The following is an 18,638-nucleotide window of genomic DNA, read 5'->3' on the forward strand; positions in this document are numbered from 1 at the left end:
GTACTGTTAGTGTGAAACTAAATGATGAGGTGGGAGAATATTTCCAAAGTGCTAAGGGAGTGAGACAAGGGGATCCTTTATCACCTTTCCTTTTTAATCTTGCTGCTGACTGCCTTACTAAGATGGTCTTAAAAGCACAAAGTAATGGCCTATTCACTGGACTAGCAGCAGACTTGGTTGAAAATGGAGTGGCTATCCTCCAATATGCAGATGATACTATCTTGTGTTTTGAAGACAATATTAAGAATGCTTTGAATATTAAACTGCTACTTTATCTTTTTGAGATCATGTCTGGTCTGAAGATTAATTTTGTGAAAAGTGAGATTTTCTCGATTGGTGCTGATGATGACATTATGAGAAAATATGCTGATATGTTCAACTGTGAGATTGGGACATTCCCTATTAAATACTTAGGTATGCCGATTAGTTATGCTGGGCTTAAATGCAGTGACTGGTCTTTTGTTGATGACAAGTTCATTAGTCATGGGGAATCCTGGATCAGTGAGTCTTTATCTAGTGGGGGTAGACTCATTAAGGTTAATGCGGTACTATCTCACATCCCATCTTACTATATGTCCATGGTGTTGCTTAAGAAATCAACGCTGGAAAAGTGGGACAAGCCGAGAAGAAAATTCTTCTGGCATCGCAAGGGAAGAAGAGGTTATAATATGGTGAAATGGTCACGTGTTTGTAGATCTAAAACAAAAGGGGGCCTGGGGGTTAAAGATCTGAGGAAACAGAATATTAGCCTATTAACCAAATGGTGGTGGAAATTGGAAAAGAAGGACGGGTTATGGCAAGATATTGTGAAAGCTAAGTACTTCCAAAAGACATCTGTAGCTAAAATTAAAAAGAAAGTTTCTGATTCTCCTTGTTGGAAGAATATTATGAAAGTTAAAGATTATTATATGGCTGGTAGAGGGGTGGTGTTTAAGAAAGGTAACATTGCTAGTCTTTGGCTAGATGATCTGGGTGAGAATTTTCTGTTGAAAGATAAATATCCTGATCTTTTTGAGATTTGTTTAGATAAAGATTGTACTGTGGATAAAATAGAAAGTATGAATCATCTTACTTCCTTTAGGAGGAGGTTATCTCCAGCTATGCTTCAGAATTGGGAAGATATGAAGCAATGGGTGTTAGATAAAGTTTGTGCAGATCAAAATGACGAGGTTTACTGGAAGTTGGATAATTCCAGACTGTATTCCACTAAGTCTATGTACAGATGGTTGGAGAGGAACCTTGCAGGGGCTCATTATAAGTGGATTTGGGGGGCTAAAATCCCTTTGAAAATACAAATTTTCCTGTGGCAACTGTTCCAAAACTCTATTCTTACTAGAGATAATATGAAAAAAAGACAGTGGCAGGGAGATACTAAATGTTCTTTTTGTAGTGAACTTGAATCGGCACAACATCTTTTCTTTGGATGTTCTGTGGCCAAGATTATATGGAGAACATTAGGTGTTGTTATTGGTACTAGTTATGTTCCAAAAACAATCTGGCAGGTCTATTCGTGGTTATATGCTTTTTTGCCAGGTTTTTATGAAATATACACTGTTGGCTTAGCTGCAGTTTGTTGGTCTATTTGGTTGGCCCGGAATAGGGCTACCTTTGAGAATTTTTTTTTATCAATACTCCTTTTGAAATTGCTTTCACAACTAGTGCATTTTTGGATTACTGGGCAGGTATGCAGAAACCAGAGATGGCAGATAATGTCAAGAAGGGGGCCCAACTGCTGAAGAGAAGTGCAGCTCAAATGCTACGTCTATGCGAACCGTCGAGGGCTGAAGCAACAGAGCGGGAGGAGAATGAAGGGATCTGGGATGAATGGTGATGTTGTTTTATGATGATGATGATCTGCTGTCCATGATGGTGCGTGAGGATTTTATGATCTGCTGGGAGTTAAACTTGTTCTTAGTTTGGCTTTTGGGGCTCTTTTGGATGAGCCTGGTCTGATGATAGGTGTGGTGGCTATGATACTTATATTTCCTGTAGTGTGGTTTTGAGTGATATCAGGTTTTTGCCCCGCAATTCATGTTCCTGATGACAGGCGTGAATGGCGGGTTTCCTGATATTGCTCTGAACTCGCTTTTTTCCCTTTCCCTCTCTTTTTCTGGTCCTAAAACATTGTATTTCCGTTATGAAAAGTAATGGAAAGGGGAGAAAGCCCGGTTCTAAAAAAAAAGTTGGAGACGACTCTTGAAGGAGGTGATGTGGGGGGCGACTTGGGAGTTAAGGAAGGAGGAGAAAAACACCTTCAAAAATGAATTATATTTCTGTTTTCCTTTGTTTTTCTCGTGCGTAATGAATTATTTTTGGCAAAGAAAAAACATGTACAGAAAACTCCTTTTGAAAAAAAGAGGGGAGACATCGCTAGAATATGAGAGCCGATCTCTGATCCTGGTGCTGTGTCAAAATAACCTAGCGAGGAAGCGTCGGGCGATATGCTAATTGACCTTCTCCCATGCTCCAGGCGCTCCCGGCTGTTGGATCATGGATACAATTGTCATCCATCAGGGGAGATGGATAGGAGCCAAATTACGGAGCTCTTTGGGTCTCTTGGTAGACTGGCATGAGCCATCTCTTTGACAATTGGAACCATGATCCAACGGTTGGAGAGCTCTCAGAGCGTCGGAGCATGGATCTCCCGGGAGCACATGATAATCTTGCTTGACACCACGTCTTCACTTCATGCTAAGCAGACCGTTGAAGATCTAATGAATGTATTCTTCCCGATCCCTTCTATTATCAAGATGAACATATTTTTTTCTTGCATACCTTTTCCCTCTTTTGCTAACAGGGGGTGAGCTCATATGTGTCAAAACTTGATCACTCTGAAGCATGCAGAGAACTTATAGTTTTACTAACGTGAGGTTTTCTCGTATTTGTCAAAATTCAGTGACTTTGAGACATGCATAGAGCACAAATCGACCGATGGTGGCATATAAATTGCTGGCCATGCCATGTATGGTTGTTGAGAACATTAACTATAAACATTTAAGTTTGAGATGCAATTCTCTGCGATTGGGTGTAGCAAAAACAAATGATTATTGCAAACAGGTATCAATCGATATATTTTTCTCTTACGAATATAGAGCAAGATAGTTATAAATGGAAAATCCATATGGGATTTATTCTTAAATTTAAATGACACTCGTACAGAAAAAATTATAGTAGTTCACATACTAGAAAATTTATATGAAAACCCTACTAATCAATCTATCAGATATTCAGGTACCTTGGTTTGATTCATATTTTCGCAAAGTTTTTTCCTTTTCTTTTCGAAAACACAGTACCATCAATTAAAAGTAACCCATAACAAAGTTCACTAGTAAGTATAAGTTTTTTTTTTGGGGGGGGGGGGGGGGGATTAATAATTAAGCACTCAGACACCAACGAACTGCAGCGTCTCATATCATTTGAAACGTCAACTTCTAAATCATAAAACAATACACGAGGAAAAAACACAGAAGAAAAAACGATAAAAAAGGATACCTGACTTCTGTTAGTCACGTGGAAGGAAAAAGTCAGTAACACTTAACCCTTTTTTGTATACAACATTACTACTATTTAATTATGGTTACACCTTGCGTTCTTCTATATATTCCTTTTCTATAAAAAAAAAGTTATAGTATATTACTTCACGTTAGCCCGTTACTCTTGCTTAAGCACCAAGAGTCAAAGACGTGTCCCTTTCTTTCTCTTCATTCCTAGGAAGGGTGCAAGTACTCCACTTAGTATGGACAAACGAGAAAACAAATCCAGTGCACACATATTCTCTCCTGCTGTCAGGAAGGTTATTTTTTTTACAATTTAATCATTTCCAAGAAGTTGGCATGTGACAAATTTTCATTCTGCGTTCTGCGACAAGATCAACACCATTACACATCAATATCTCAAGTGAAAGATGTTTTCTGGATGCCAATCAAAACCCAAGAACGCTCCTCTCAAAAAAAAAAAAAAAACCCAGGACCACAACAAAATAGAGCTCTCAAACGTTGTCCAGTCAATATAGATTTGTGCTTTTCTTATTCATGGAGATATGCTCGCGATTTCATTAGTGAAATTGTGTTAGGAAATTACATGGATGGAATCTGACATATTTCAACCAGGCATGATTGTCCGACCCCTGAAGCTCTGAACTTACCAATCAAGCATGCAAAATAAATTGACCATGCAAGGAGTATAGAATTCAACGACATACAAAAGTCAATTCTGGCACCTGGAGCTTGAGGAAGGAAGGTGGAGGCAATGAAAGTGATAAGCGGGAGGAGAAAGGTCGGAGCGTATTACCATGCTCTGATGTACTCCCTCCGCCCCAAAATAAATGACTCATTTGAGTCACTTATTTTGGGACGGGGAGAGTATATGTTAATTATCACGTGAGACCAACATATGGTTCAACACCACACCTCTGCTTCATACTAAACACACTCTCCACATCATACAAAGGATTCCCTTCCTGACATCTCTTATTCTCAAGTTAATCCATGTACTATTTATTTTCTTAAGTTATTGGTTTTCCCATGGAGGAGCTGCCACGGGCACCTCCACTGGAGATTTCGCCGTCGCTGCCGCCATTGTGCGTGTAGTAGAGCAGAGGAGAGGAGATTAGGCCGGCGGTGGTGGTGATTAGGGGGTGGATGGATTGGATTAGCACTGATGTGCTAGCGTGGAAGGGAGGGAGGAAGACGACTTGCTAGTAGGAGTAGTGAGAGAGGACTCTTGAAGGAGTGGGAGTTATTAACGCAAGAAACCGGAAAGGAAAACATGTTGTGCTGCCAAACATATTACTTCTTTTTTTCCTTCTTTTCACACGCGCAATAAATTAGTTTTTTTCCGGTGAAAGACATGTAGAGAAAACGCCTTTCGAAGAAAGACGGAAGGCGTGGAGAGAATATGAGACCCCAACAGTGTGGGTGCATTGAGAAATCATAGGGCTCGGCACTATGCCTTCACTTCATGCTACGCTAGCGGTAGAGCACCAAGAGAGAATTTTCTTCCTGAGGTCTCCTATTCTCAAGATGAAGTGATGATCTTTCTTTCTTTTTTTCCTTTCCTTTTTCCTGCATAGTGGTTTTCCTCTTTTGCTAACAAGTGATTTCTAAGAGGTGTCGAAACTTGGTGACTCCAAAGCATGCGGAGAGCACAAATCGGCTGATGGTGGCATATAAATTGGTGATCGTGTAGTGTATGGTTGTTGAGGACATTCATTATAAAGTAAAAATAGAGAGTCTGGATGTCTCTAAGAAAGTTTGTTTTATTGCAGCGGAAAAACAAATGATTTAAAATTTCAGTATGTCTACATAAAATGATTTCCCCTTTAATAATATTGAACAAAAGAAAAATCAATGAAAAATATCATATGGAATCTATTCCTACAACTTATACGATCCACGCAGAGAAAATTTATAATAGTTAATGTAGTTTTCTACAAAAATCCTATACATAATAGTATTAGAGGCCTGGTTTGATATATATTTACGTAGTTTTTTACTTTACTTTTTGGGGAAAAAGTACCATGCATCCTTTTTCTAAAAAGATCCAAATCTATCTTTAAAGTTCATCAGAAGTACAGAGCACTGAAACATAATAAAAATCAGATCATGGTCTCCAAACTACCGAACGACCACTACCATCCCCATAGCAAGCCGCCAAAGCATCACTCTCATGCATGGTTCCCCTATCGGGCCCAGCTTGATCTTTGTTGATGACAAATGGGAAATTATCATGCAAGTGCCCCTAAGGACCAATGCCCTGGAGCTGTAGTCGTCGCTGATGACCATTTGAATAGATATGAAGCCACTAACAAATCTTTCCGTCATGCACACACGATGAGAAAGTCTAATCTCGCCGCCGCAAGGAGAGGACATGAATCTAGAATTGAGAGGGGATGAGGGGAAGTGGGTAGAGTGGGCACTCATCAGCGGTGACACAGGGACCTCCACCACAGCCATTGTCCTCACCAACGCACGGGTAGCGGGGCCCAGTTGGATTAAGCTGATGGCGATGGTGATTTAAGGGTGGATTTGTGCTGATCTGAAGGGAGGGGAGGAAGAGGACTACTACTAGTAGTGGAAAGGTCTGATGTGGGCGACTTGGGAGTTAAGGGGAGAGAAGCTGGAAAAATCAAACCACCTCCAAAATGAAACATATTTAATTCTTCCTTTGTTTTTAACACGTGCAATGAATTATTTTTCATGAAAAAAACGCGAAGAAAATGCCTTAGTAAGTAAAGGCTAGAACTTTGTTGGGAAAATCTACGTTGTAGCGTGCGCACCCGCATCATCCCGTGCGGCGGCTAATCTGGACGTCCGATCTAAATAAGACGTACCGGATCTTTCGCCTTAATAAGCGAGTCATTTATATGCATCCTCCGACACTAATTAACATGACTGTACAGCATGATGCACCGCTATCTACTCCTTTCGGGCTAGGCTATAGGGCTGACACACATGCATGTTTCCAGGTACTTCTACAGTTTGTCTTTTTTCAACAGCCCTACTATAAAACTTGTTATCTACAGGGATGATAAAGGTTTAACCATTAACTAAGTACTTATCATCTAATAAACTCATACATTTTTAAAATGAGCACATGTGATTTGGCAACTTATTTTCCAAAACAAAAAATCACTAGCAACCAGAGTTTTATCGGCAACTCAGTACATCAGTACTCTACAGCTAAGCATTTTTAACTTTTGGCAAGTAAGCATTTTGTATTATGGCAAGTAAGCATGTTTAACATGGCAACTAATCACTTGTAGTCTGACAAGTAAACTGTAGTTTGACAATTAATCATGTGTATTTTGACAACTAAGTAATTGTAATTCGATAACTAATCACTTGTATTTGTGACATCTAAGTAATTATTATTTGGCAACTAGTGACTTGCTTTCTGACAACTAAGTAGTTGTAATTTGACAACTCATGGCTTGTATTTCTGATAACTAATCACTTGAATTTCTGACAACAAATAATTGTAATTTGACAACTAATCACTTGTATTTCTGACACCAAGTTTTTGTAATTTGACAACCATCATTTGTATTAAGTACATGTAAATTTGACAACCATGCATTCAATTAGAGTTAAGCATTTTTGTTAGTAGCGGCCTTTTTCTACTGCTAGCTCTGTTAGTCTGCATGTTTCTTTTTGTGATGCTTTGCATGTAAGCATATGCAGCCAACCCAAACTGAGATTTAAAAAAAAAAATCCAGTACTTGCGGCACAGGCCTCTGTCACACTGCATATGCATAGGGACTAGGAGTGACTGTTTTCACATTAAAAAAAAGAGCGACTCTTTTATGTCGCACGACACTGTCACATGCGTCCGCCACCACTGAAGGTACTCCTTGAGAACCTACTTCTGGAGTACTACTATTGGAGCGACCGTTGTATCGTCGATGTGCTAAACCGTGATTTGCCAGGTGATCAACTGCCGCCGCACGGGAACACACGCATGCGACGCCGCTATGTAGTGGTGTCCAACTTTGTTTTACCCTCAACTATATGGATACAGGTCGTAGAACCCGATGAAACACACAAAACAGACCCCACACAATAAGCCACACACTGCTATGCGGCTAGCAGACTTACAACGTCTTGAGAAACTTCTGAAATCATCTGGCTTAGCAAACAAGAGATACACCGTGTTCACTGTGGTCCGTAGATGAGTGGGGTGCCTAAAAACTAGGGAAATTGTCCTGGGTGAGACTTTCACATTGATCCTAGGGATAGAAACCCGATGGCCGGGCTAGCTGGCCACCGCCAAAACCAACCATCGAGCCAAGGGTTTGTTCTCGACATGGAGAAAACATGTGACCCTCATCCTTGCTGTTGTGTCAGAAAGTCATATGGCTCGACTCTACGTCTTCACTTAATACTAAATAGGTTTTTGAAGAGCCACTGCACGTTTTCTTCCCAACGTCTCCTATTCTCAAGATGAACTCCTTTTTTTACTTTTTTTCTTTCATAGTTTTTCTACTCTTTTGCTAACAGGTAATTCTGACATGTGTCAAAACTCAGTGGTTCCGAAGCACGTGGAGAACACAATCAGTTGGTGCGCCACAGGGTTTTGAATTTCAGCCATAAAAATCAAATTTCGGTCATCTCAGCCTCGGGCGAGAAATATCTATCGGCCGAAAAGAATTATTTCTGGTCAAATTTCAACCGAAATTTTTGAAAATGACCGAAATTCGTCCATCTCGGCCTGGGGCGAGAAAAATTACAAAACGAAAATCAAAACACTGACGCCATATAAATTGTTAGGTGTGTAGTGTATGATTGCTGAGAGCCTTTATTGTAAACAATTTAGTTTGATTTGAAGTCTCCGTGATTGCCTCCTAGGGAAACAACTATTTATTTCAAACATATTTGAGTCAATGATTTTTTATTTAGAGAATATATAGAACAAAGAATCATAAATGGAAAATTTCATATGGGCCTTATTCTTACAACTTAAATGACACACGTACAGACAATTTATAATAGTTCATGCACTATCCTAAAAATCAAACTATCAGATGCTCTGGTTCGACTCATATTTATTGTTGCACAGTTTTCCTTTTTTTCTATGAAAAAAAGTACTCCCTCCATCACAGTATATTGGACGTATCTTCAAAACGACAATTTTTCACAATTAGAAGAAAATAAGGCGCATGGCATTAATTAGCCTATTAATTGGGGTGTTTTGGAAACTGTCACCACCAATGCATGCGAGAAAGTCGCTTGTTTAGTGGACGGGGTTACTAATGCGTCAGTTTTGCAATTAATTAGGCGCTTCAATAGCTCGTCGGTTCGATTTTCCCTACCAATAAAAAAACATCTAAGTCCCAGAGCCATGTGAGATGCGCCCAATATACTGTGATGGAGTGAGTAGCACGCATCTTCGTATTGCAATTAGCAGTAACCATAAAAAATTCCAGTTAGTACAACTAATTAATAAGTGAATTCGTTTGTAGGGGATCAATAAGTATAATTAACAAATAAGCACTCATCCAAGCAGTACACCAACAAATTACATTGTCAGAAAACTTTTGAAATTGTAAGTTCTAAAGCATAAACAATATATAAGGAAAAAACACAAAAGAAAAGCGATAGAAATCGGCAAGGTACTAACTTGCTTCAGAAGCAATTAGCTCATATTTTATAAAAGATGTAATATTTAATCGTGATCACACCTTGCGTTCTCAATCGTATAGTTATAGGGTATTACTTCACGTTAGGTCATTCCTTTTGCTTAAGCACCAAGAGTCAAAGACGTGTCCCTTTCTTTCTCTTCATTCCTAGGAAGGGTCAAATAATTCACTTAGTAAAATGAGACAAAAGAGAAAATAAATTCATGGTACAGACGTTCTGTTCTTTTGCGCTCATGAAAGATAAAAAGTATTTCTGACAATTTAATCATGTCCTTGAATTTGGCATGTGACCATTTTTCCTTCAGCGACAAAATTAACATCACTAAAACTCAATATTTCAAGTGACAGATGTTTCCCGAATGCAGTCGATCTAGACCCAAAAATACAACAAAACAGAGCTCTCAAATGTTGTAGGGTTCGGTTTTCGGCCAGTTTTCGTTATTAACTGGCCGATTCTTCTTCTTCTATATGAAAAGGCAAAGCTCCTATTGGTTTCTCAAAAAAATGTTGTAAGGTCAATTCAGATTTGTCCAACCCCACACGAAGCTCTAAACTCACCAATCATACACGTAAAAATAAGTTGACCATGGGAGGAATTCAGAATTTGACAACACGCTAAAGCTCATGGAGGTCAAAGAAAGGACCGCAAAGCTGCGGAGGGCATGGCGTGCCCACACGGCTCCGGAGGATAAATATATAGAATTCTGTGGCAGGGAAAGTAATAAGTTGGGAGATAGGTCGGAGAGCATTACCATGCTCTCATGTCTATGTAGTGGTGTCGCGCGAGACCAACGTTGGGTTCAACATTTGAGAGCTCTGTTTTGTTGCATTCACTTCATACCACACATTCTGTTCGTATGATATACTAAGGGTCTGTTCGACAACTGACCAGCGCCTAGAAATCCTCAAATCCAGCCCTTTGATCTCTCCTTTTTCTTTGACAAAACCCAGCCCCTTGATCTCGTTTCCAGCTTCCCGACGAAAATTGTGGATTAGAAAAAATGTTAGCAACCAAATTTCCAGATCCCAATCGCTAGTCTTGGGCTTGTAGTCGCCTAGCCCATTAAGCTCAATACTGGTCCGGAAGGGAGCGAGGTACTTGCTCCGTTTATTTTTCCCCAAAATCACTAATTGAAAAGTACTACTTTAAAAGATCAGGCTCACTTCTTGCAATAAATGGCGCATTGCATATATGTCACTTGTCGTAACCTCAAAGTTTTCCTTTTTTGTAGATCTGTATTTTCAAAACTTTTTATCTCTTAAATCGTGCATTCAAATTTTGAACTGTTTTCATCATTGGGTTCCTCACTTCGAGATAATCAAAAATTGATCCCATGTTGATAGGTTCTTACAAAGTTTTTGTTCACAAAAAAACAGATAGAAAAACGGTGCCTCTCGCGATAAAAAACAGAAAATACGTTTTTTTCCATTTCCAAAAGGCACAACCATGCCTCTTGCGAAGGAAAAATCATGCCTCTCACGGAAGCAAAACCGCGCGTGCCTCTTACGGAAAAAACAGAAAGCATGTTTTTTTCATTTTTTTGAGAGGCATGACCGTGCCTCTCGCGAAAACAAAACAGTATCTCTCGTGAAATAAAATAGAAAACACATTTTTTCAGTTTCCGAAAGGCATGGTCGTGCCTCTCTTAAAAGCAAAGCCGTGCCTCTCACAGAAACAAAAAACCGTGCCTCTCATAGAAAAAATAGACGTGTTTTTTTTCCATTTTCAAGAGGCACGGCCGTGCCTCTCGTGGAAGCAAAACCGTGCCTCTCAAAAAAAGAAAACAGAAAACATGTATTTTCTGTTTGCGAGAGGCACGGTGCCTCTAGCAGAAGAAAACAAAAAACACGTTTTTTCGCACATTTGTTTTTCTTTTTAGAATATTTTTGGCTAAAATCTAAGAAAGACAGGTGAAAAAAAACGAAACATTAAGAAAACCCAGGAGAATCTAATCTAAAGCAAAAAACGCATGTGAAAAAAAATAAAAGAATAAACAAAATTCGGAGGAAATGCTTTGAGGGCGCTCACGTGACAACGGCTGAGAGCGCACCAAGTGACGGCGCGGGGGAGCGATCGTTGGGAGACTCCCATTCTTCCTTCGTACGTATCGTTCTATCACTTTGTAGTGGCATCTCTGTGTAAATAACTTGAACTCTACATTGTGTAGAAACACCAGCTCCTCGTTTTTGAACTACAACCCGCCTTAGAGCAACTGTAGCACACCCCGTATAAACGTCGCCTCGTAAAAAGACGGCGACTATACGGGTTTGGCCCATATTTTGGACGAGACCAGAGCCCGTGTAGTCGCTCCAGCACATAAAAGTTTTACGGTGGCCTAGAATGCACACCCCTCGCACGATATGTCTACAGGTTTGCAACCGATTTACGAGGCAAAACCCTATCCCACCATCGCCTCAATGCCCGACTCTCCCCTCTTTGATTTCTCATTGATCGTGACTCCATTCCACTGCCACACATTAACCTGAGAATGGTTATCAAAAAACCGGGTGTAACGGTTCGGTTCTTACTTTGGGTTTGATTGGTTCAGGTTTTATTGGGCTAAGCTTTTTGTAGTTTGGTTTTGGTTTGGGTATGTGAAGAAACCAGTTTAGATATAGTTGGTTATGGGTTTAAAGAGTTTGAGAATGTAAGACAATGATCGTTGGTGTCCGTTGAAAATATTGGCTGGGCACCATATCTTCACTCCATACTATACAGTTGGTCTAACTCTTGCTGTGTGTTTTCTTCCTGACGTCTCCTATTCTCAAGATGAATACTTTGTTTCTTGCAAAATTTATTTTCTCTTTGCTAATAGGTAGTTTATGAGAGGTGCCAAAACTTCCTGGCTCTGCAGCATGCAGACAACACAATTGGCTGGTGACATATAAATTGCTGCCCACGTAGTGTATGGTTGTTCAGAACATTTATTGCAGTTTAGTTTGAGCGAAAGTCTGAGCGGTTGGACGTACGAAACAATTATTATTATTTCAAACATGTTTGAGTCAATGGACTTTTCTCTTCAGAATAGAATACATATCAAAAGAACCATAAATGGAAATTTTAATATGGGATTTATTCTTAAAACTTAAATGACTTGCATACAGAAAATTTATGATAGTTCTCGTACTATAAATTTTCTAGGAAAATCCAGCCAATCAAACTATACTCGCACTGTTTTTTCTTTTTCTTCTTGGGAAAACAACATGCTTCTTTGGATTTCAATTACAAGAAACCTATAATGGAGTTCAGTCAGTGCAATTAATCAAAGCATTCGGAATACTAGTATATCAACGAATGGACATATCCTCTTGGTTTCTAGCAAAATTTTGTTAGGAAATTATAAGCTAGGAGTCTGACATGTTTGAGCTAAGCATGATTATCCAACCCCATATGGTGTGATAGACTACATATGCCATGACTGCATGATGGCACCAATCCGCCCCGCGTTTGGTTGCCTGCTTTGGCTGTGCTCATATAGTAACCGTTGTTTCGTTGCATACATTCCGCTGATCTACTTTCCTTGTATATATGCGGTGAGCTTACCATTAACCACCCTAACAAGTGCCAATTGCAGCTTACATAAGATCACACCGATCACACCAATAAAACAACACTGCAATCACGAGGAACTAGATGATGATGATGAATTGTTTCATCCCACACAACCCAAATTGACCGCCTTGTACACTCAAACATTGCTTTTTTGGTTGAGGGCATACTTGGAGTAAGCATCCTATGCGTTCCTGCCTAGTCATAAACCCCGGGAAGCAATTATCTTTGCAACAAGTCACTTGTTCATGGCATATTTCCCATGAACCGTAAAATCTTGGAACTCTCCATATATCACAATATATCACTTCACCTAGCATGAAGAAGAGAAACAATTCAAGTAGACGACAAAGGAACACAATATATGAAACATAAACAACATAGGCAAACATCATCATATATCCAATAGACAGAAGAAGTTTGTCCTAACTACTATGATGTTATCCTACCAGCACATCCAAAAGAGGGTGTAATCCTACCACCGCAAGTTCACTATCAGCATGAGGTGTTAGTTATACCTCCTCATCAAAATATACAGGCGAGGCAGTTTTCGAGCCCAACATACCAAAAAATGCACATTATCATCATCGCCGCCCATCATGATGCACGTTGTCACCACCATCAAAAACAACAATAGTAATAGTGCTTGCCAGCAAGGTCCCAAGCCAGAGAACCCTATGGACGTTCCCCATACAAATGAGCCAAAGACCCTGTGCCATATTGCCTAGTAGGCAGATAAGAGCAGCCATTAGAGCCTCCGAATTAAAGCAACCTTGCTCCATGACGATGTTATATAGGGAAGGGTGGACGTCGACAGGCTTGCCCTCAATAATGATTAATGCCACTTCCTTGACGGCATCGGTCGTGCTGCTAAACACGATCAACTCCTCGTCCATCAAGTCACCCCTCTTGCCATCAAGCACATGAACGTGATCAACGACATTCCCAGGATCAAGGATGGTGGTCTCTGACTCGTGCGTGTTTGGATACTCAGGCATAGGCAAACCGAGAGGCTCAGTGAAGCCCATGGTTTGATTGTCGGTAACCAGCCCATAGAAGAAGATATGTTGCATCTTATATCCTCAAGTTACCCCCCTTGTTTTCTTACATTATTTTTCTAATAATATGTGTGTGAAGGTGTGTGAAAGCTGTTGAATTTCAGTAAGTTTGGATCATGGTGCGAACACACTGAAACGGTGTTGGCATATGAGTTGTGTGTGTGTGTGAGGGAGATGGAGAGGGAGGGAGGGAGGGAAGGAGGGAGGGAGGGAGAGAGAGAGAGAGAGGGAGAGAGGGAGAGAGAGAGAGAGAGATGTTGAACTGGAGTCCTGACCCTCTAAAGGGGAGAACACATGAACATGTGGTGGCATAGAAATGTTAAAAATGTAGGATATGGATTTGACTCCCTTTCCCTAGGAAGAGACATGTATCCGGTTTCACTAGTAAAATTGCTTATAAGGTCAGAATCCAACATGTTTGAGGCAGGCATCACCTTTTAGCATCCTGCCTAGAGCTCAACACATTTTTCCTAAACGTTTTAATGAGTAAAAGTCCATAATGTTTTATGTGCATATCACAACAGATCGCATTTCATCATGAAATTTTATAGGATCTAGTATACATCTCTATGTTCATATGTAATTGTTTTCTGGACAATCGTTAGAGTGAAGGTCAACATGGAGAAAATTTGTAATAGCTAGCATAGACATGGACGGCCCATAGCCATGGCTGCCTCCGCTCCACGGCGTTGTGTCCTGCCTGGGTTGGGGGGGGGGAGTTGCAAAGGAACACGGGCGGATAGAGGGATGTTGCAACAAGCGGGACAAGTGCTACTAGAACGAGCCCGTCGAACCAAACCACACCGGAAGCTTCAACCATGGACGAGGGATGACGTTTGATGTCCAAGAACGCGTCAACCAATGATAGATGTGTTGGCACCGCCTCCTTGTAGAGCCGCTCTTCTTCCTCGAGCTTCCTCACACAACTCTTTTATGGTTTCTCTCTGTCTTCTCTAAGGGACACACAGACATACACCAATGAGAAAACCAGCGATGCTTTGCACGAGAGGCTCTCCTCCTTGAAGAAAACAAGAGACTACATTTTTGCTACTATCCTCACGGCTCCTATTATTTATCCCAATGCCATATTTATACAAGGGATTAAGCAGCGCACACACGCAGTAACAAATGCACTAATACACCACCTCCTAAAATGACTTGGGGTCCACACGACTCGGCCATGTATGACCAGCCACTACTCACGACCTGGCCATGCATGTTGCATCATGCCAACGAACCAAGCTTTTAGCCAGCCCACTAACTAACCGATGCATGCATTTGACTTGGCCTAAACATAAAAACTATTATAGCTTCCATGCTCACACCTGAACACGTCTCTATGTGTGCACACTGCCGCAGCTATTACTACGTGCATGACTTATAAACAAGAAATAGCGCCCCTTGTGTTAATAGCGCCCCTTATCTTCGAGGCTTCCACGAGGAAGAACTGGAAAGTCAAGGATGTGCTCCTCAATGATGCGTGGATCTCCAAGATCAAGCTCACAATTAACTTCACCGTCGAGCACATTAGGCAATTCATAAATCTCTGGACTCTCATCACTGACTTCCATCTTGAGGAGCACGTCGAGGATGAGATCATCTGAAAGCACATACAGAACGGTCAATACTTGCCGGCCACCGCTTACTTGGCCCAATTCTTGGGCTCCACATACTCTCCGATGCCGCATGCGGTGTGGAAAGCCTGGACGCCACCGAAAGTTAAGTTCTTCGCATGGCTGGTTATCCAAGATAGGATTTGGATTGCTGATAGATTGGCAAAGCATAGGTGGCCAAATTGCAACCGTTGTCCCCTTTGCAAGAGAGTGCAAGAGTCAAGTGCTCACCTATTCTACAAGTGCAGGTTTACCCTTCGCCTATGGGCTTTGGTCAATTCATGGCTGCATATGGAGCACATGGACACGTCTACATGGCATCTTGAGCAATCGGTCAAAGATTGGTGGGTCAACCGCTCCAACATCACCATGCCAAACCGCAAGGCACGGGCCTCCCTCACTATGCTAATATCTTGGGTCATCTGGAATGAACGAAATGCTAGGGTCTTCCGCAACAAGTTCACACCTACAACAACCTTGTTCAACAACATCAAGATAGAAGCTAGGCTTTGGGTCACCGCAGGCGCCAAAAAGTTAGGGACCATCATCCCGGGAGAGTAACATCCTTGTAGTCGGCGGGTTTGTAACACAATAATTATTCCCCTCCTTAATTAATATATGCGGCAAATCTTTTGCCCGTCTTTTAAAAAAAAAGACAAGAAATAATCTAAACCTAGCACTAATAGCAAGATATTAGTTCCAACAAGATGATGGAGCGGTACCCAACTTCGCTGTAGCCGACCATGGGCACAACGAGAGGTGCAAGGTGGTATTTTTTCAGCAACTGGCACGAAAAAAATGCTACAACGGGCAGCACAAAATGCTGGAACCATCTCTACAATATCATGGTCGACACGGTGCTGAGAACAACATAGCACGATGCGGCAGGTGTTGACGGGAGACAGTGCAACCTTAATGAACGGATATATGACCAGCAGAGAAAAAGCTCCAACCCCCAGGGATGAGATTTCCATCACCTAGGGATGTTGATAAGGCTTGTTTTGCTGAGAGCATGCATGTGAAAAGCTGTGGGGCTGTGATTAATTTGAGGAAGTGGTCAGAATCTGTGGGAGCTAAGGGCATACTTAACATAGCTTGGGTTAATGTCAGTAATATTCCCTTGGATAAAAGGCACGAAAAAAACATTGCGTATGTGGGTTCCTTGGTTGGGGTCACTCTGGAAATAGACAAGGCTACTATAAACAGACCTGAATCAGTCAGGATTAAATTGGGTTGTAGAGATGCTGAAAATATTCCTACATCTGCTGAAGGAGTTCTGGGGGGCCATTTCTATGATTTTTTCTTTTCTGTGGATAAGATTCTTGTGAAAAATCCTCCTAAAGAAAAAATGAATGTGCAAATGGAGGCTGATGGGGGAAATTCTCCTAAAAGAACTAAGTTGAATGAGAATATTAGACCTGATGGGCATAATATTTCTGCATCTACTATGGGGGAGTCTTCGGCTCCCTCTGGCATGTCTGGAGGGCAAAAAAATATGAGTGTGAGATTGGACACTATTCAGGAAAAAGTTGACATGATGGAAAATCAGGAAAAAAGTGAAGAAACTCAATCTGAGGAGGAAAGTGAGGATGTGGATAATGTGCTGCTCATAGACTCTATGGTTGCTGAAGCAGAAAAAAATGATATGAAAGAAGCTGACAAACAATCTGCTATGGGTACTTCCTTTCAAAAAATTGTAGTGAATGCTATGCAGACTGCTTCCAGTCCTGTGATTCACAACAAATTTTCTTCTTACTTGGATGCCTGTTTGGGAGAACCAACAGTTACTGAGATAAAAAATGATGGCAAGACTTCTCAGGAGAAAGAACAGACATATTTCGTGCAATCTCCTGGGGAAGCCTATGAAACTATGGAGGTTGTTCCTACTCCTCCTGTGCTGGAAGAAGTGCAACCCAGGTTCAGCAAGAGAAATGTTGAGATCACTATGGGGCATGTTGGTGCCAGAGCTGAGAAGTTGGCAAAGAAAAGGAACTTACAAGGTAATGATTTGGTATCTAAAAATTCTTTTGATGTGCTATCCAATATGGAAATTGTTGATATGGCTGCTCATATGGGAGTGAATATACCTGATGATGATTTTACTGTTATTGATGTTATTAGAGAATTGGAAAAATCTAGAGCTAATATTGCTAAGAAAATTAATACTGATATTAAACAAACAGAAGAGATGTTGTTGCTTACTAATGCAGCAGGGGAATCCTCCCCCCTTAATACAACTTGGGGGGATGAGGGAGAAATAGATGATGAAGGTTTTAAAAGTGTAAGATCTAGGCAAAGAGAAAAAAGAAAAGTTAATGTGGTTATTTCTAAACCTGTTACTAGGAGTCAAAATCAAAAAGTGAGTGGAATTGCAGGTAAGACCATGGACCCTGGTAAACCTAGCAATAAAACTCACTCTCCTAAGATAAAAAAGAAATGATGCGCCTCTTCTGGAACTGTAGGGGGATGGGAAAAAAGGTACGGCAACCTACTTAAGTGATTTAATTAGAGATTTCAACCTTGATTTTGTGGGGATTCAGGAGACAATGAAAAAGGACTTTTCCTCTAAGTTCTTGAGGAAATTTGATCCAGGGGATAATTTCTGTTGGAAGTGGATTCCTTCTGTAGGAAAATCTGGTGGTATTCTTTGTGGTGTTAGGAGTGCACACTATGACATTCAAACCTGTTCATTTGGCAAGTATATTCTGAGACTTGAGATTTGGGATAAATGTAGAAGGGGTACTTATTGCATTATGGTAGTATATGGTTCTGCTCATGAAGAACATAAGATGGATTTCCTTACTGAAATGGCAGACATGTGCAGGGGGGTTACTTGTCCTTTCATTATTGGGGGGGGACTTTAATATCCTGAGATTTACCAGTGATAAAAATAAGAAAGTTAGACCGGGCCATTCCTCTGATCTTTTCAATACTATCATTAATACCTTTTCTTTGAGAGAGGTTGATATGAGTGGGGGACAGTACACCTGGTCCAACAAACAGAATGTGCCTACTCTTGAAAAATTAGATAGAGTTCTTATGTCTAGTTCCTGGGAGCACCTTTTTCCTTTTACTTTTATTAGGAAAATTATGAGGGAGATTTCAGATCATTGCCCTTTGATTTTAAATACTGAGGATAACATCCCTATCCCTGTTAAATCTAGGGGCTTTAAATTTGATTTGAACTGGTTACAGAACCATGAATTCTTACCCCTGGTAGCACATATATGGAGGCAACCTGTTCATTCAACAAATATGCTTCCATTTAAGATGAATTATGT

The sequence above is a fragment of the Hordeum vulgare genome, chromosome 7H (genome assembly GCF_904849725.1).
Source record: "Hordeum vulgare subsp. vulgare chromosome 7H, MorexV3_pseudomolecules_assembly, whole genome shotgun sequence".
NCBI lineage: Eukaryota > Viridiplantae > Streptophyta > Magnoliopsida > Poales > Poaceae > Hordeum > Hordeum vulgare.